Consider the following 21,480-nt stretch of genomic DNA (forward strand, 5'->3'; position numbering starts at 1 on the left):
GTGGCTAGGAATGTGCTACAAATCTGAAGAAATTAAATCAAGACTTGGAAGATAAGGAATCAGCTAAAAAGAAGGAAACCTAAACCAACCTTATCTTTTCCAACATTATTTTAACCAACCTTATCTTATCCTATCCTAATCTTTTCCTACTTTATTTCCAGCTGCAAGGGGGATTCCTTTTCATATTAAACCACCTGTTATCTGTTTCTAGAACCACCCTATCCCTTTTCCCCTAAGAATCTGCCGCTCCTAGTCCTTTTCCTTCATGGAGTTGGTTGTGCCGTGCCTATCCTTCTCCTCTACAACTTTGTGCCGCGCCAGCCTATATATATGCATGATATATGCTGCACTAGGGGGGAGAGAGCTTTAGAAAGAAATTCTAAATAAAAAAAATATAAAGAGTGTTGTAACTTTGCAAGGAAGGATGGAGAAAAAGAGCTTTGTGTCGTGACCTACCATCCAAGGCCATTGGAGTGCTGGAGCGTTTCTGGGTTCTTTCTATCCTTAGTCTTAGTTCAATGTTTAAATTAGATTGGTGTCGTTTAATTGCAAACATGTGGAACTAATCTCGTTTTAGCTAAGGGTGAATTTGAAGCCATGATCATATGTTTTATATAAATTGATTACATCCAGTTATTGTTTCATAAATCGTGAATACAATTTACTTATCTGTTTTATTGAGAACTTGTTCTTGTGTGTTGATTAAGGATGCATACTTAGTTTGCATGCAAGGATTGGATGCTAGACTATAAGGGAATTTCACCTAATTGTTATGAACTTATATTTGCAAGTAGTAAAAGTCACTAATCATGATTGAGTTAATTAAATTCATGGTAGAAGTATCATGCAGTTCATAGTTATGAATGCTTTGTTAATACTTATGATTTTCACAGAACTTAATGATCTTTGATATGTATCTCTATCATGCAGTTCATATAGGGAATTTGATACGAATAATTTGGTTACGTCACTGAGTATAATTCAATGAATTTAGGAAACTCTGAAAGTTAATTGTGCTTTTCACGATTAATTTGGAGCCTTGTCATTCATAGTTTATAAGAATAATAACTGGAAATCGATTTGTATGCATATATGTCATGTGTGGAGAAGGACCCTCTAGCTAGCCTTTCGCCCCTTAAGTTACCTTAGTTTCGTACCACCCTCACTTTGTTTCTGCAACCTAGTTAGTTTTAATTTAAAATTCGTCCAAACAAATCCCCCTTTAGTATTTCGTGTCAGTTTACTTCAATTTTCGTCCAAAACACCCCTTAGTGCTTGTTTTGTGTATTTGAGTCTAGTTTTCAGTTTTTGGGTCAAATTAGTGTAGATTAGCATCCCTCCTAATCCTCGGCCTAGAACGATCCCTACTTACGCATACTACAATTATCTAAAAGAGGGATTAATTTGTGTGTTAGTTTTTACCACATCACCAAAGTTAAGATTGTAACAATGATGAACAAAAGAAAGACCATGAAGACCCTTTGTCAAGATTTCGGCAATCTATTCCTTTGTAGAGATATGTTGAACCAAGACATCACCCTTTTGCACATTTTCCCTAACAAAATGAAAGTCTGTGTCAAGATGCTTGATACTTGAGTGGAACACATAATTGGAAATAAGAGCAATGGTGGATAAATTGTCATAGTGAAGCACTGGAAGAGAGGGGATGAATACATGAGGATCTTGAAGCAAAGACATGAGCCAACAAACATCTGCAACGCAATGAGCCAAGGCTTTGTATTCTACTTCGGTAGAGCTACGAGAAGCTGAAGATTGTTTCTTGGACTGTCAAGAGACTGGTTTACAACCAAAGAAAACTACACACCTTGTCATAGATCTTCGAGTAATAATATCAGCAACCTAATCAGAATCGAAATAAGCTATAATAGTTGTATATGGTGAATACTTGTAAGTTATACCACAATTCAAAGTGCCATGAAGATATCGTAATATCCGTTTAACCAAAAAGAAATGAGCTTCAGTTGGATGCTATATATATTAACAAACAACTCTCACAAAATGAGCTATATCAGGGTTAGTGAACATTAAGTATTGAAGAGCTCCATAAAGACTACGATATAAAGTGGGATCTGAAAAAGGTGTGCCTTCCTCAACAAGCAATTAAGTGTGTGGCTTGGCCGAAGTTGGTGAAGGCTTATAATGTTCCATACCGGCTTTAACTAGAAGCTCCTTGGCATATTTTGTTTGATTAACAAAAAAAATCCCCATTAGGCTTGTATTGAACTTGTAATCCAATAAAATATGTGAGAGAACCCATATCCTTAAGGTCAAAAAATTATGCAAGAACATTGATAACCTTTTGAACAAAAGCAGAATAACCACAACACCTTTATGATGTTTCACAAATAAACTAGTATCAGATTATGATGCAACAAATCCCAACAATGGAAGTACTTTAGTGAACTTAGAATGCCATGCCCTCGGTGCTTGCTTAAGCCCATATAAGGATTTAACAAGTCAACAAACATAAGAAGGATTGGTAGAATCAACAAAGCCCTGAGGTTGATGTATATTCTCATGAAGGAAAGCATTTTTTATGTCCAATTTTGTTAACTTCCAATGACAACTAGTAGCTAGAGCAAGTATAAGCCTTACTGTGGAATGCCATACTACTGGACTAAAAGTTTCAGAATAATCAATCCCATGTTCTTGAGTAAACCCCTGAGCTACTAAACGAGCCTGGTATCTAGCAATGCTACCATCAAGGTTGTTTTTAACTTTGTAAACCCATTTACAACCAAAAATGGACCGATTTGTGGGAGGAGAAACCAAAACCCAGGTACCTTGAGTTTGTAAAGCATCGTACTCCTTTTGCATAACTTTATGCCAGTGAGAAATGGAGGAAGCTTTTCGAAAAAATTTAGGTTAAGCCTCATCAGTGATATCAGCAATATAAGTATAACCAGAAACACCATAATCATATTCATCAAGTTGAAGAGATTGTAATTGTGGTAAAGAGGCAATGTATGCAGAATAATCCTTTATGGTAATAACACCAGTTTGTAGCCTAGTTTGAATAGTAAAACTAGGAGGACAAGGAAGACATACCTGAATTTGTGCAGGATTATGGATAGGTAACAAAGTTGAGTGATCCTTAGAGATAGGGCTAAAATGATTGTTTGATGAAGAAGTTGCATATTCTAGTGTTGAAGTTGAACTGTGAACATTGATGAACTATGTGAACTGGAGAAAGATAACTCATGCTGAGAATTAACTGTGGAAGATACTGAGTTACTGGAGCCAATGCTAGAATCATAGGTGGAACCAGTCTTGATAGAGGAAGTACTAGCTGTTAGCTTGGCAAGAAAACTTGCCTCATCATGTATCACATGCTCACATAAAAATTGCTTTTTGGATGGCAAGTGATAACATATTGTCCCTTTATAACCAACAGCATAACCCAAACAAATGCAAAGAATAGACCTAGATTGAAGCTTATGTTGATTATAAGGTATAATGTAGGGAAAAATAGCCAATCCAAATACCTTCACATGAATAATATCTGGATGTTTGTGATAGAGAATAAAAAATGGAGAATTCACTCCCAGAGATTGAGAAGGCATTCTATTAATGAGAAAGACTACATCTGCACAGGCATGAAACCAAATAGACTAAGATAATCCTGCAGTGTGTAGCAAAGTGATAGCTGTCTCTACTGCATGTCGATGTCTTCTCTTAACAAATCTGTTTTGTTGAGGTGTGTATGGACAAGAGATCTTAGGCACCATTCCTTTAGAAGCCAAGAAATTCTCAAATTGCTTACTAATGAACTCACCACCACCATCAAATTAAAAACATTTAATACTAATGCCAAATTGCACTGAAACAGATGTGTGAAATCTCAGAAAGATTTGAAACACATCTGATTTATTGCAAAATGGAAAGATCCATACAAACTTGGTATGATCATCTACAAATGTAACATAATACTTGTAGCCTTCAACATATCAAATTGGAGAAAGACTCTATATATTGGATGTATCTTATCAAAAGGAAACAAACCTCTACAAGTTTTCTCAAAAAAAGGAAGCCTTGACATTTTGCCATGTATACAAGTACAACACATTGTACAAGACTCATCGACTACAGAAGAAACATTATACCTATGTAACATAGAAGATAAAACTACATTGGTAGGGTGCCCTAACCACTGGTGCCAAATAGCTGACTTGATCACTTGTCCAAGATGTGTTGAAAAATGAGGTTGCACTGATGAAGAACACCCTTGTATACTGGAATTCGAAACAACTCAATAGCCCTACTCTTTCCTTCGTATAGGATCTCCTTTGTTACCTTGTCCTGCACAAAAAACCAGATATCATCACAAATAAACCAGCATTGATTGTCCTTACATAACTGTTTTACAAATAATAAGTCTTCTGTAATATGAAGAACATGTAAAACTGTGTTCATTTTCAAAGAACGTGAAGGTGTAATAAGTGTTGTGGAACCAATATGCTCAATGGGCAAACCTTGACCATTGACCACTTCAACCTTATATGAACCTTCGAAGGGAGTAGCTTGAGTAAGATTCTGCACATTTGAGGTCATGTGATGACTTGCTCTAGTGTCTACAATGATGTGAAATAATCCAACACTCAAATTAAAACCCTATGATTGTAATATATGTAAGTAGGGATCGTTTTAGGCCGGGGATTAGAAGGGATGCTAATCTACTCAATTTAAACTTTAAAACACTTAACTAGACTAAAAAACAGCAAACTAGACTCTTACGACTCAAAACTGACCAAATTGACTCACAACAGCAAAACTAAGTTAAAATGACTCAAAACATACTCTAGGGAGTGAATTGGACAAATTTAAGATTATGAAGACTCAAACCACTAAATTAGACAGATTTGAACTCAATTAACTAAACTAAGACACCAAATAAGAACTAAGGGGTTTTTGGACGAATTGGACAAAACTAAGTAAATTGCAGCAAACAAAGTAAGTTAAAACGAAATTAAGATGAATTCAAGGGTGAAAAGCTAGTTAGAGGGTCCTTCTCCACACATGAACATATGCAACATAAATCGATTTCCAGTATTGTTTCTTTAAACCATGAATGACAATGCCCCAATTTAATCGTGAATGCATAAATTAACTCTCAGATTTCCCTAAATTAATTGAATTGAATGGACAACACATCGCAATCAAATTATTCTTCTCAAGTTCCTTATATGAACAACATGATACTCTAGCCAAGAATCTACTTAACAGGATTGTGACTAGCAATCTTCACTACTTTTAATTAAAAGTTCCCAACGATTAGGTGAAAGTCCCTTATAATTTAGCATCAGATTCATGTATGCAAACTAAGTATGCATCCTTAATCAACACACAAGAATAAGTTCTCAATAACGCAGATAAGTAAATCACATTCATGTTTTACAAAACAATAACTGAAGGGAATCAATTCATATTAAACATATGTCCATGGCTTCGAATTCACCTCTAACTAAGAAAAACTTAGTTACAAATGTTCATAGCAATTGAAAAGCAAACTGAAATAAACATTGAAACTAAAACGAGGGAAGAACGAACTCTTAGAACTCTAATGGTTGCAGGTGGCTTGTGCATAAGGACTTCCTTGATCAATGGAAGGCACGGCAAGACTCTCTTCCTCTCCAATGGTGCAGCAAAGGGTGTAGAATGGTGTATGTGTTGCGGCAGGATGTGTTTTTGAATGGTATGGGGGTGGTGTACGAATTTTGGCTAAAAATACATATATATATGCACAGAAAACCTAGAGAAATCAGGTTTGGGTTAGAACTTAGCAGAAATCAAGGATTAAGGCCTAGGGTTTGCGGCACAAAGGTCTAAATCCACCAGGAAAAAGGGTTTGGCCCAATTAATTTCTGAAAAGGATTTGCATAACCCAAATCCACAAGGAAAATGGCTAATTAAATCATAATCCATAGGGAATTTGGTGAGGAAAGGTGCGGCAGAAATTGGAGGGAATGGGAGTGGCTTGCAAGGCAAGGCAAAGCTTTTTAGAAGGATTTAGGCAACACATTTTTAGGGTTTCTAGAAACAATGTGTTTTGTGGCAGAAATTAGGACTTCTAGAAGGGAATGCTTCTAGAAATAGATATTTAAGTCCCCTTGCAGCTAGATTTAAGGTATGATAAGATTATGATAGGATAAGATAAGATAAGGTTTTGGATAATGTTTCCTCTTTTGAGCTGATTCCTTATCTTCTTTATCTTGAATTTAATTTATTCATCTCCTTATCATATTCCTGGCCTTTTGAACTTCAAAAACGTCCATCCAAAGTGCTCCTCACGTATGCTATCCATTTGATGCTCAAAACTGCTTCAAAATGCACTTTCTTGCCAACTTTGCTAATTAGACCTACAAACACACGAAAATAGCTTAAAACACTATAATAAGTAAGAACTAACAACATAAATGAAAGAAAACAAGCTAACTAACTCACATAAATATGCTTCTATCATACAACCCAGGTGTCATCAGTTAGATAAGGAGAAATATATTAGGCAGCTAAAGCATTTTGAGAAGTACTAGGAAAAATTACCTCTAGTATTATATGTCCACATTTGCCACAAATTTGGCATTTTGAAAGATTAAAAGTGGAATTTGGATGTCTATATAAACAGTTTGGTTTAGTGTATCCCCTACGTTGGCAAATCTGACATTCAGGTTGCATAGTAAAATGAGTATCAGTGTTTCCAGATCATGGTTGCCATCCTCCTTGCCTTTGATTTGAATTGAAGCCCTTTCCCTATTATAAAACTGCTTAAAACCACTTCTCTGAGATCCTCTATATGAGTTTCTGTAAGTTGAAGACCTTGGATCATTTGTATTGAAATTAGATGGTGCACTACCAGTGAAACCAAAACCAGACCCATAAGGCATAGTCTGAGAATGAGGGAATTGCTGAGCCATATAAGAAGGCATAAGCTATGATGAAGGAAACTAATGAGACATCTGGGGAGCAGATATGACATTGGAAGGAGACAAAGATGATTGGCCTGAGTTAGGATAAAAAGACCCTAGTGATATAGTACCAACTGTAGCAGAAAACACATGTTCGTGTGAACCAGATTGAGATGATGATGACCTTGATTCAATAGGGTTAGAGGAAGAAGAGCCTTTCATATACATGGTTGCCATAGAGTGGGTATGAGTATTTTCCATTCCCTCAATGTCTTTTTTTTGTGTTTAGCAGTTGGGCTAGAAACTCTTTAAGAGAAATTAATGACTCAATAGCCAAAATAATGGTCCTAATAATATCATATCCGCGAGGAAGCCCAGCAAGAACAACAATGATTAAATCATTTTCAGAGATGCTTTCCCCTACAGCAATCAACTTATCTCGAATAGATTTGAGTCGAGACAAATACTTATCAATAGAATCGGCACCTTTTTGTAAAATTTGAAATTCGGTCCTAAGCATGTTAATCCTAGACTTTGAAATAGTTGCATATCAACCCTCAAGAATAAACCAAGCCTCATTAGTAGTTCAACATCCCAAAACATGTTCAATCGTATCATCAGATAAAGTGGCAAGAAGAAGACTAAGTAATGCCAAATCAACAGTTTCCCATTCTTGAAATGTATAAGTAACCTCTTTAGTAACACCAGTTTTAGTACTGATAACAAATTTAAGAGGACATACATAGGTGCCATCAAAGTGATCAAACAACTTGTAACCCTTCAAAACTGATTTAAACTGAAAAGCCCATTTGGTGTAATTTGTATCATTGAGACGAAATGTTAACATCCTTAGACTACTTTCAATCTTAACATATGAGGAAGCCATGCTGTAATACTCAATCGACAAAGAACTTTCAAGAAAGCAGAAATAATTTAACAACAACAAATTCTAAAATCAACTAATCACTGGCATTGGCCTTCAAAAAATTCATCATCTGAAATTGTTTATTCAACAACAATTATATGGCATCAACCTTCAATTATGAAGAAATTGTCTATTACTTTCACTATTTTATGGCATTGGCCTTCAATTCAAGAAACACAAATTTGATAAACGCAATCAACAAGTAAAATCTTAGAAAGAAATGACCTGATAGTCAACAATCCAAACCACCGCCATTGAACAAACTCTAAAAGATTGGAGAAAATCAAAGCAAAAATGAAGAAATCTAGAAATTTGAACAACATACATGCTTTCAACTCAAGAATCCAATGATTTGAAACAAAATCTTGAAAAACGCCAAATTCTTGCCGTGCCAACACCAAAAATCTTGACACACTAACACCAAATTGTCTTAGCAACTCGAACGATAAGCTTCGTTATCCTGAATTAAGCAACTAGCAACCCCACAGGAGAATCGCCAGCTTTGGATATCATGATAACAGTATGAACAAATCCTCTGAATTTGCAGAAATGAAAAGAAAGAAATTGAGAAGAAGAGAGAGAGAGCTCAGAAATCTGGGTTGTTTGTTATGTCTTTTCTTAACCACAAACCAATACACTTTTGGCTATTTATAGCTTTACACATTTCGTAATTACCTTGTGTTTGTACCATACTTAGGGCCTCCGTATTTAGATCTCGTATAAATACTCGAGAGACTCAAATGTAATTATGTAATAAAGGATGGGGCAAATATGTAATAAGTGAGGAACCCTTATTCTATAAAAGGACTCCTTACTTTCTTCATTGGGGGAGGTCTCACTCTCACCCTCAGAGGCCAACTTTTAGGCCTAAAGCCCCCTCACCCTCTCACATCCCCTCTCATATTACAAAGGTTCTGTCCCTCACAATCCTCTCAGAGAAATACAATATCAGTGTGGACGTAGCCCAAACATTAGGGTGAACCATGATACATCTTGTGTTATTTACATTTCTTGCAGATTCACGGTCGGATTTACGTTGTTCCAAGACCTCCAATTTTGTGCATCAACATTTGGCGCCATCTGTGGGAATCAACACAAAAAGCTATGTTGGTCCTCTTTCATTTTTCCATCTCACCACTGTGAGACCTCACCATTGTCGACCGTGAATCTGCATAAACCCAAGAACCAAACACCTGCACAGTCACTGCAAAATCCAAAACCTTACCACTTCTATCTCTCTCCCCTCTAGGCTTCTGTGTTCTTTCTAGTTTCTTGTACACACACAGAAGTGAAGGTGCACCAAAAAAAAAAAGAAAAGAACTTTTGTCACAAAAAAAAACTCAGCTTTCTCAGCCGTCGCCGAGGACTCCACTACCCTCACGACCGATGACTGCGAGTCGCCATCGCGCATGCTCGAGACCACTCCCAAGGAGTTTATAACGTTTCTTCCGTAACATGGCGTTGATCCGTGGTTTTACCACCTGTACGACAGGAGGTCTTCGCCATCAGCATGGAGGCCGCAATTACCAAAAAGGACGCATTGTCACCGCGTACCGTGACCACTGCACCTCCTTCGACCGTAGTGGGACCCTCCTGCAAGGATGGCTGCTCCAAAGGGAAAGGTGGGCCCTCTCTCTTGCTCAACCTCCAAAAACCCTAGTTTTTCCCACACTTGTACCTTGCAGTCAGGCTTCGCCCTCAATCCATGGCAACCAAATTGTAATTCGAGAACTCGTGAGAGGTTGAGGTGTTTTCAAAGCTGACGAATGCGTATAGTTTGGTCTCCATCGGAGGCTTTAAGAACTTCTACAACACCTTTGAGGCAGAGTTGGCTAATGTCATCCCTGTCGTGAAAACCTCCATCGGCGGTACTCGAATCATAAGCCGCCTCTGTGCTGGAAACAAAAATGGGCTTTTTTTGCCTCACTCTACCTAGCCATGCCATCCGAGTTTGAGCTTTCTGAAAGTGGTTCAGAGGAGAGAGCACCACTGGTCTTTATGATTCAAATCCTAGTGGTTTTGTTACACTTGGCATTAATTCTTGCGATGTAAATAATGAGGTTGACGAGCAACGCCACGAGAAAAGGGTATTAGTCGAGAGTTTCTGTCAGCTGGTTTTTATCCTTGGGATGGGAAGGTTCTCCGTTAACCTCTCCATCAACACCAACGACGACATTGATTTCATCGACAACCACGCCCTACACGACTCCTTCAAGCAGAAGGAGGATAAGAACAACAAGTGGCACAGGGTGGAGAGGAGCAGTGGCAAGTTCATAAGGAGGTTCAGGCTGCCGAAGAATGTGAAGATTGATCAGGTGAAGGCAGCGATGGAGAATGGGGTGTTGACTGTGACTGTGTGTAAAGAGGAAAAAAGAAGAAAGACAAGTTCATGCCCTCGCCATCTGCAATCTGCAAAGTAAAACAAAGTAAAGAGAACTTTACTTTACTTTTGTCTGCCATCTGCAAAGGCTAAAGCACCTGGACCTTAGTAACAGAATAATAAATGCAGTAAAAGAGAGAGGTGCGGTGGAAAAGAGAACAACAAAAGCAAAAGAGGGAGGTGCAAGCTATCACCAATGAGTCATATTCGTCGGTTCAAGCGAGGCAAGCTTCAAAGTTGCAGAGAAAACACAAAAGCAAAAGAAAGGTGCGGTGGAAAAGAGAAAAGCAAAAGCAAGGAATAAACACCCCACCAGAATGATGTGATTTACTTTTCTTGTTTTTGAATGATGTGATTTATTTTTCTTATCTTTCGGAGACATCTGTATAAACCCCATCAGAGGGTAATAATAATAAAAAATAAAAAATAAAACAGCAAAGCCCAAAAATGGGTTGGAATGTTGTGTGGAGGGCGAAGGCCCATAAGCCCAAAATAGCACCAACCAAGTGACCAAAAATACGTCTAGTACTACAAAAAATTATTCGGCACCCTGCCGCTATTATCACCAACCGGGTGACCAAAAGTACGCCCAGTACTACAAAAAATTATTCGGCACCCCGCCGCTATTATCGCCAACCAGGTGATCAAAAGTACACCCAGTACTCCAAATTATTCGGCAGCTTGCCGCTTTTATAACCAACCAGGTGATCAAAAGTACGCCCAGTACTTCAAATTATACATGAGCATTACTCATGTCAATCATACATAAACATTCATGAGCATTACTCATATCAATCATACATAAACATTCATGAGTATCACTCATGTCAACATTCATGAGCATCACTCATGTCAACATTCATGAACATTATTCATGTCAATCATACATAAACATTCATGAGCATCACTCATGCTAATCAGCTTCAAAAGCTTCATTTACAGAGCCCTAGCTTCAAAAGCTTCATTTACAGAGCTCAAGCTTCAAAAACTTCATTTACAAAAGCTTCAGCTTTAAAGCTTCACTTGCAAAACTTCACCTACAAAGCTTCAGTGCAGGGTATACAAATACCGTCTCCGAAAAACGGCCACTTCAGCCCATACATGGATTCAATTTGAAGTCTTCAGCCAACAAACTCTATTGACCGAAGACTTGGGGGACTACACTATGTACCATATATTGGGCCTCAACTGGGCCTCATGAAAAATACCTGGGGGACTTAGGCCCCGTTTGGGATTGAGGTGATTTTAAAAAAAGCCACTGTGAAAAAAAGCTGAGGGTCATTTTTGTGTTTGGTAAACTGAAAAAAAAAGGCTTATTTTGGAAGCTGCTGTGAGAATAAGCTGAAAATCAAAGGAAAAGCTGAAGCTGCTATTTGCTGCTTTGAAAAAAAACCAATTTTTTCAAAGCACACGGAGCTACAATGCTCCTTTAATGAAAAGACACACTATCATCCTGCTTTTTTTTCCAAAAGCACTTTCACAAAAAAGTTTACCAAACACTCTACTGGCTTTATTTCACAGCCGCTTATTCTCACAGCACAGCCGCTTATTCTCACAGCAGCTTTTTTTCAAAGCACAACAATACCAAACCAGCCCTTAGCCCATTATTTATGTATTGAGGAGCAAGCCCTTATTCTATAAAAGGGACTCCCTCACTTTCATTAGAGAACACCCATTATTCATGTACTGAGGAGCGAGCCCTTATTTTATAAAAGGGACTCCCTTACCATCATTAAAGAGCATCACCGCCAACTGAGATGCCACCTCGCCGCGAGCATCACTCCTAATCCATTATTCATATACTAAGGAGCGAGCCCTTATTTTATAAAAGGGACTCCCTCACCTTCATTAGAGAGCATTGCCGCCAGCTGGGCAACCGACTCGCCGCGAGCATCAACTCTAGCCCACAATTTATGTATTGAGGAACGAGCCCTTATTCTATAAAAAGGACTCCTTCACCTTCAACGCCATAAGCCGAGCCAACCAAGGCAACATAACCCACAAGCAGAGCAGCCTCGCAACATGTGCTACTTCGAGTTGAGCATCATTTCAGATTGGGCACCGCCTCATATCGAGTATCAGTTCTAGACGACATCTAGTTATTTCGGCCCACACATGGACTGAATTTCAAGTCTCCAGCCAAAAGACTCTCTTGACTGAAGACTTGGGGGACTGCTGTTTGTACCATACTTAGGGCCTCCGTATTTAGATCTCATATAAATACTCGAGGGACTCAAATGTAATTATGTAATAAAGGATGGGGGCAAATATGTAATAAGTGAGGAGTCCTTATTCTATAAAAGGACTCCTTACTCTCTTCATTGGGGGAGGTCTCACTCTCACCCTCAGAGGCCAACTCTTAGGCCTGAAGCCCCCTCACCCTCTCACATCCCCTCTCATATTACAGAGGTTCTCTCCCTCACAATCCTCTCAGAGAAATACAATATCAATGTGGACGTAGCCTAAACATTGGGGTGAACCATGATACATCTTGTGTTATTTACATTTCTTGCAGATTCACGGTCGGATTTACGTTGTTCCAAGACCTCTGGTTTTGTGGATCAACACCTTGCTTAACAACTAAGCTACCTTACATCTTCTAATCTATTGACACTTGGCAACCTAAGATCTTTACATTTATCATTACAGTAATACTGTTATTAGTGCAGTTTTTTATTGTCTCCAAGTATATTTTGGCTCTCCCTCCAAATAGCTTTCTCCATCCCTATGTAGTTTGTATTTAATATAATTCCTAATCACATTTGGTATGCATAGTTTATTAGTAATACAAATTGGAATTTATAAAGACTTACAATGCCAAGTTGTCGACATATATACTTGAGCATCTCTGATCTTCATAACAATCATCGTTGTCTCAGAGTCTTAGTAATTTGCACACCACGATCACCCCAGACCTTATTCGAAGACTGCGTCGAAAAAGAAAAGGCCGCGTTCCATTGCTAAGGGCCAGGGGAAAACAATTTTTGGTTACAAAGAAACCAATCAAACTTCATATCAACCGCATAAAACCCCATATAATATGTTACTTTTTCTTATCAAAATAATACGCGGATTATGCAAACAAAAAAATAGAGAAATAAAAAAGAACAATACAAATAGATAAAAAGTGCCAATTAACAGAACAAAGAAAGCTAATGTATAGCATATATCTGAGAAGACGTGGTTCTCTTCTGCGTGGGGATTACATTCTCTTAGAAGAGGCCAAGGCTATCTTCTTTTTTGTGCATGTCTATGAGATACTCAAAACATTAAGTATTTGAAGTTCAAATTTAAAAACAAAAAGACAACAAAAGAAAGCTGAGCAAATGGGGAGTAAGAGATCAAACAAATAGTGCGTGGTTGAATTACCTTCTTGGTTATCTTCTAGGGAACATCATTTTGGTTCTCTTCTGGGGGAAATTATGATAATCATACCTCCTTTGCCGAAGCTTTGAAAATTTTGCTTTCTTGTCTGTGCCTGTCCACCATTTTTAAAATCCCCAAATTGACTCCGAACTGCAAACCCAAATTGTAATTCAATAAACCCTGAACAAAATGAATTAGGATTAAAAAAAATTCAATGTTGAAGAAGCACCAAATGAAAGAAGGTGGACCGGTACCTATAAATTATATTAAAGAAGAAGCATAGATGAAGAAACACCAAATTGTAAGGTGGACGAAGAAGCACCAACAAAAAAAGTGGGGTATGTGACGTTGAGTGGGTTTCTCCCGAATAGTAACATGTGGTAGGATGCGGTTTTAATCGTGCAACTCTGCAACCACTATAACTGCTTGTGGGGAGTTCGCTGGGTTTATGGTGGTTTCAGTCTAGAACTCTGCAACCGCTAGAACTGCTTAATACCTCACGTATTAAATGTTTCAAACGGTTAGAATTAAACGGTTAGAATTAAATGGTTAGAATTAAATGTCAAAATATAAAACAACTTATATGTCAAAATATAAAACAACTTAAATGTCAAAATATAAAACCTAGATAACAATATTTACACCATTTTCACTATTTTTTTTAGGGTAAATTACATAGTAGCCACTCAGGTTTGAAGTCTATTACAACCCCATACAACTTCTTTAAAACATTTCACTTTCATACCTCACGTACTATTTTATTTCAAAATAATAACTCCATTACATTTTCCATCCATTAATCTGTTAAGCGCTAATGTGGCTGCCAAATGTGTGCCACGTGGCAAAAAAACATTTTTTTTTAAAACCTAAATCTTCTAAATAAAAAAATAAAATAAAAACAAAAACCAAAAGCTGAAACACAACCCCCACTTCGTCTTCCCTCCCTCCCTCCCCCACCCAACCTGCAACGAAGAAGAAGAAAAAACCCATCTTCATCTTCGCCGACCCCCCTTTCTTCCCCTTCCCATCTTCCCCAAACCTACCGCACCCATCCTCCACATCCTCCTCCGCTCCCACCCACGCACCTACCCTCCGCACCCACCCTCTTCCCTCCTCTATACACCCCATTCCATAAATCCACACCCATTGGGGAAGACAGGATCTGGGTTGCAGGGAAAGGGAGATGGGTTTTTTTTTTTCTTTTCTTTTCTAGGTTGCAGGTAGTGGGTGCAGAGGATGTTGGAGATATGCCCTGAAAGTCAATCTTTGGAAGAAACCTTTCAGGACAATGAATGAGTGTATAGATGACTCTTATACATCAAAAGGCAAAAATACTAATTAGGACTGTCTCAATAAACGATATATGTCCTAAATAGTGAATCCATGGACAATGAATCGATGGAAGAAGTAATCTAATGATGTTAGACTACAGAGACCTTCTTCATATAACCATCATGTCCAAAAAAGTTCCTGGTCATATGATTGTCAGAGGGATACTGACAATGCATAGACTAGTACATACTATGTCCCCTTCAATTGGAAGGATGGAAAGTCTCATCCCATTCGTGTAGTGACACTAAGACAGGTATGTAGGTGCTTATTATGGGAATGAGTTCACTGAACACAATCGAACGAGAGTACTTGCATGGAGGTCTACTCACATGTCAAGCAAGTAACTCTAATGGTTGGAATAATGTAAGTAATCCTTTGACCTGAGACACCATAGTTGTCTTAGGGATACGTTGCTGATCATTTTGATAATGAGACGTGACCACACCTCATCTTGGGTGTGTTCTATGCATTGTTGGGGTCAGTGATTTATTTTCAGAGGCATGTGAATGATCAACAAGGGATCTCTAATCCTCGTTATGAGAGGATGAATACTCTAAGATATGATTCGGGAATCTTCGGCCGAAGTATCGAGCGTAATAAAGGAAAGCGTTCCTATACAACTCAATTGAATCATATAACATGAAATAATCACATTAGGGGTTTGACATAATATATCCATACCCTAATAATGTGATTGAGAGTATTGTTTTAGAGAAGGATCGAATTACATTGTAATTCCAACTGAATAGGTTCTCCGAACAAATTCTACATTAGCTTGGGTAGCCATGATATATGGTTAGATGTCACTCATGACTTGTGAGTTCTTCTAGATGATTAAATAAGTAGTCGTCAAAGAAGAAGGAGAATTAAAAGTAAGTTTTAATTCACTAAGTGATTGGATTAAATATAATCAATTGGATTGGTGCCAATCACCTCACTACCTTGCTAATTAGAACCTAAAATGATTGTACACCGATACACTCTTGTAATGAGACAACTAATGGATGATGGAATAAATTAATTGGATTAATTAAGTGTTATGATTAATTAGAAAGTCTAAAGAAATCATAGAAGCGATGAAAGATCGTTTTTGGACTTAAAGAAAAGTTCGGGTTAATATGGGCCCATTAAGCCCAAATCCATTGGGCTTTTATTTAAGCATAGGATGACTTGAAATAATAAAAGCCCAAAGCCCAAACAACACAAAAGGGGCCGGCCAAATAAAGGGAAAGGGAGAGAGAGGGAGTCAAGTTGTTGGCTAACTATCTTTGAGATATAAAAGGAACTTTTAGTGAAAAGTTTCATTAGGGTTTTGTGTGTTCATTTTTCACAAAAGAAGAAAACATCTCTCTCTCCAAAAACACACACAAGGCCGGCCACCATAAGGAAGAAGTAGCTAATCATCTTCTCTCCCTTTTGGTTATTCCTCCATCCATCTCACTACACTAGTGGGTGTGGATCTTTAGAGGTCTTCAACCTTGGAGACTAAAGGAGAACCAAGGAGCACTCATTCTAGCAAGGAGGGAGGCTAGGCTCAAGGAGTTCCAAGAACAAAGAGCTTGGAGGTGGTCAATCCTTGGTCTCAAGTCAAGATCAAGAGGTATAAAACTATACCTTCACTTTGTTCTTCAATAATTTCTTAGATGCATCATATATGAACCTATGCTTCTTGAAGGGGATTTGCATGACTATAGCTTTGATATTATGTGATAACATGCTTCCGAAATTTTGAATTGTATATGCATGCTAGTCACTAGAAATCCCACATAAATCTCATTATTTCCCTTTAGAGGAGGAGGTGGAGGATGGGTGCACGATGGGTTTGGGGAAGATGGGAGGGAGAAGAAAAAGGTGGGTTGCAGGGAAGGGGGGTCGGGGAACATGAAGATAGGTTTTTTTTTTTTTTTTTGGGTTGTAGGTTGGGCTCGGGTAGGGGGATGTGAAGATGGGTGCGCGGAGGAGGTGGAAGATGGGTGTGGAGGAGGATGTGGAGGATGGGTGGGAGTGGTTTTGGATTTGGGTTGCAAGGAGGGACGACGGATGGGGATGATGATGAAGGGGATGGGGGTTCGGCGGGCGCCCAGGGGGTGGAATGGGTGGGGTGATGAGATCTGGATTTTCTATTGTTTTTTTCTTCTTTTTTTTTTTGGTTGAAGATTTAGGTTTTTCTTAAAAAAAATTTAAAAATTATTTTTTTGCCACGTGGCACATACCACGTTAGCGCTTAACGGATCAATGGATGGAAAATGTAACAGATGTATTATTTTCAAATAAAATAGTACGTGAGGTATGAAAGTGAAATATTTTAAAGATGTTGTATGGGGTTGTAATAGACCTCAAACCTGAGGGGCTACTATGTAATTTACCATTTTTTAAAAAAAAAGTGTACATGTTGACATCAACTTTGCAATCTCCAACCAATGATTGATACTCCAAATTTTTATTGTCAATTTACAAAAGAATAGTGAGAAAATGAAAAATCAATAAAAAATAGTTAATTGATCAATGAGAAATTTATATGAAAAGATTATCGTTATTAAAGTTGTTACCTATTACGAATCACCAAGATTAGTTGGAATTAATGGCACACATGCGAAATGCCTTCTTTTTTCTTTTCTTTTTTAATAAAAGTATGTAGAAAGGTCAAAAATTGATTGACACAAGGTAGTCATTGTTGCTTTTGAATCCAATAGTAAAATGAGTAAATTAAAACATATAGCTTAACAAAGAAAAAAATGGTAAAATAAAGAGTCATTTACTTGTCAACTCAACTTGTCACCAATTTGTGCAGTATTTGATTGTCTCCAAGTATTTTTTGGCTCTCCTTGTATATCACTTTCTCCATCTACATGTAGCTTGTACTAAATTTAATTCCTAATTACATTTGGTACATATGGTTTAGCAAATAATACAAATAGGAAATTATAGACTTGCAATGCCTAGGTTCGCAACAATATACTTAACCCACTCTGATCCCAACCGTCGCATCTTGAAGTCTTATAATTTAAAAATTAAAATTTAATTCTAATAATTAAGTTTAAATGCAAACCAAGATGTGAAAAGCAAAATCTCCACAAACTCAATCAATCTCTAAAATATCAAAACTCGTCCCTAAGTAATATAAAAACAAATCTTGTTCCCATATCCATGTCCTCTCTTTGTCCAACTTATTTCTCTAAACAGAGATTGTCCTTAAGCTGCTCAATTTGTAGCAAAATTTGCATATTTTTGTGTACCTATAGACAAAAATAAACAGAAGAAAAGTTAAAATATGACTTGATCATTGGAATGTGATATTTTATATCAACGCTTATATAAAAGCCAAATGCTATCAAACCAAGGGCAAGGGAATAATCAAAAATAGAAGAGTTGAAATAAATCAGACATTTTGGGAAATAAAAAACTAGGGAACTTTAATGAAAAGCTCTCGGTACTGTTCACTTTAACGAAAAACCATATGTTTACACCAAAAAGTCAATCCTGATACTATTCACTTTACCCTTTATTTTGTCATTATCGTTAAAACTCAAAGTTTTCAAGCCATTTTCATTAGTTTTCCTTTAAAAAAAAAAAACTAAATTAGACGTTGTTTTCCATTTTATTAGCAAAGCTATGACTTGGAGAGCAAAGAAGTAATGGTAACCTGAAGAGAAAAAGTTTTATGGTCATAAATCAGACGTTGTTCTCCATTTTTAATTATGATCATAGTGCAAATGAAGTAATAGTCCCGCTCTTTTGAATTCATTTGTACTATGATCATAATTAAAAATATGGAGTGGGAGAAAAGAACCTGAAAAAACATAAAAGAGATCTAAAGTAAGTCCGGCAAAGGCAAAGTCAAAAACAAAAAGTTAAAACTCAACAAAAGATTTAAAGGAAAACTAATGAAAATGACATGAAAACTTTGAGTTTTAACAAAAAACCATGTAATAATTTTATTTAATGGTTAGGACAAAGCCCAATACTAAATCAGTCAAATTCAAATGGCCCAAATATTGAGTTTGCGATTTTATCCCTAACGACAAGTTTTTGTCCATTAATCTCTCTTCATTATGGATCTCTCTCATATTCTCTCCCCCATTTTTTCCTGACATTCAAAACCTTCCATTTTTCTTTCAATCTCGCATAGAAACTCCATTTCTATCACTATGTATAAACCACAGATTCGACCCCAAACCTAATTTTGAGCCGTCTCCAACTCTGTGAAAATCGGAAACGATCTCTTACAACCAAAACAGTATGATTTTGTCACTCTCTCTCTCCCTCCCTCCCAAAAAAGCCAAAGGTGAATTTCTGCCCTTCCCTCCTTATTCATCTAATTATTAACCTTTCAATTTAATGAAGAAGAAAAGAAGAAGTAGAGGTACTGTTTTTCAATTTTTCTTCTTCAGTGGAATTCATCGTTTGTTTCTCTAGAATATAATTTTGAGATTTGTTAGCTTTTTTTTTTTCAGATACAATGTATATTTTTTTTCCAGATATAGTTTTGCCAACATTTTTTTCCAGAAACAATGTTATTTTTTTGTTTTCCAGAAACAATATTATATTTTGGTTTTTTTTTCCAGATACAGTGTTTATTTGTACAGAAACAAAACAAACACTGTATCATATTATTTTTCTTGAAACAGTGTTATGTTTTGGTTTTTTTTTTTTTTTTCAGAGATAGTGTTAGTTTTTTTCCAAAAACAATGTTTTTTTTTTTGTTGTTCCAGAAACAGTTTTATATTTTAGTTTCTTTTTCTCTAGAGACAGTGTGAGTTTTTTTTCCAGAAAAAGTGTTAGTTTTTCGCCTATTTGTTCGTCCCTGCTGTCACACCTTGGCCCAGGCCCCACCACATCCCGGGCTCGACTCTACCGTAGCACGATATTGTCCGCTTTAGGTCTCAACCACACCCTCACGATTTTGTTTCTGGGAACTCACACAAAAACTTCTGAGTGGGTCACCCATCCTAGGATTGCTCTCACACGAACTTGCTTAACTTCGGAGTTCCTACGAAACCCGAAGCCAATGAACTCCCAAGAGGTCTCATGCTAAGTAGAGATGAGAATATACATATAAGGCTTACAAGATCCACTCCCCTGGGCGATGTGAGATGTTACAATCCACCCTCTTAGGGACCCGACGTCCTCGTCGGCACACTTCCGGCCAAAGATTGGCTCTGATACCAAATTGTCACATCCCGGCCCAGGCCCACACCACATCTCGGGCTCGACTCCACCGTAGCACTATATTGTCTGCTTTGGGCCCCGACCACACCCTCACGGTTTTGTTTCTGGGAACTCACACGAGAACTTCCGAGTGAGTCACCCATCCTAGGATTGTTCTCACAAAAACTCACTTAATAACTTCGAGTTCCCAGTGAGCTCCCAAAAGACCTCGTGCTAGGTAGAGATGAGAATATACATAGAAGGCTTGCAGGATCCACTCCCCTGGACGATGTGGGATGTTACACAAGCCATTTTCATTAAAGCTCCCAAGATGTAAGGGGGTGTATTCAATTGTAGAGATTTTATGTAAAATTTTGATTCAATTCCCTCAAAATCTCATGGAGAGTGATGAGATTTATGGATGCTTAAAATACACTACAAAATCTCTCAAATTCCTCAACTTTTCCAAATTCTTTAAATTCAAATTTTAATTGAATACACCTGAAATGTTATAAATTTCTTTAAAATTATAATTGAATACACATAGATTTCTAAAGATTTTAATAAACTATCTTAAAATCCTAATTGAATACTTATTGAATTTCAGAGAATCACTTAAAATCTTGATTGAATATCTCTAGATTCACTAAAAGAAATAAAATCCCTCAAAATCTCAATTGAATACACCCCTACCAAAAGCAATAACCCATACAATTAATCTTTTTTATTTATTTATTTTTTTGTCGAAACCCAAATAATTAATCTATTCATTCTATAATGAATCCATTCCATACAGATTCGAGTTTAGGCGTTTTTTAATATATTTAATTTATTCCATAAATAATCGTGCTAAGGTTAATGTGTTCTCCATTCAATGTTTTTCACTCAAACACAATTATAAGGGAAAAATTTTCGCGGGAAATTAAAATGATGTAGCATAGTTGATTAATTCTTGCCATTTACCTGGAGCCTTACAAAAGATAAAAAGATGAAGAAGTCAAAACTCAAGGAATAGATAAAATCTACAGTAGAACCAAATAAACACATAAAACAGAGAGAAAATAATACACTCTCCAATTGTATATCTATATACTCTTCATTAGCCAAATTGTCTGAGAAATCAGACAAAAAAAAAAAAAGCCAAAAACACAAAGAATCAAATCTTAGGAGAGAATATATGCAAACCTCCATTTGAAAAGGGCCTTTACGAATTGGCTGTAGGAAAGGGATAAAATTTCATGAGCGGATAAGGTTTAAATGTAAGCAACCCTGTGTCTGCCAATCTCAAGAGAGTCTGAAGCCTAATCTGAAAATGAAGAAGCCTAATGAAAAACTTACCAAATAATAAAGCATAAAGTGCATATTACTTCTCCATGGCAAAGCTTTTGTTGAATTCCTGTTGAGAA

General features: G+C 37.1%; 1 long non-coding RNA gene across 1 annotated transcript; it reads right to left on the reverse strand.

The window, feature by feature from the left end:
• Positions 1 to 5,371: 5,371 nt before the first annotated feature.
• Positions 5,372 to 13,809, reverse strand: LOC126608426 (uncharacterized). The gene is made up of 3 exons (XR_007617868.1): positions 13,598 to 13,809; positions 13,042 to 13,188; positions 5,372 to 6,377 (listed from the first exon to the last, which is right to left on the reverse strand). It is a non-coding gene; the product is annotated as an uncharacterized LOC126608426 (long non-coding RNA).
• Positions 13,810 to 21,480: the final 7,671 nt, after the last annotated feature.

This window comes from Malus sylvestris, chromosome 16 (genome assembly GCF_916048215.2).
Source record: "Malus sylvestris chromosome 16, drMalSylv7.2, whole genome shotgun sequence".
In the NCBI taxonomy this organism is placed as follows: domain Eukaryota; kingdom Viridiplantae; phylum Streptophyta; class Magnoliopsida; order Rosales; family Rosaceae; genus Malus; species Malus sylvestris.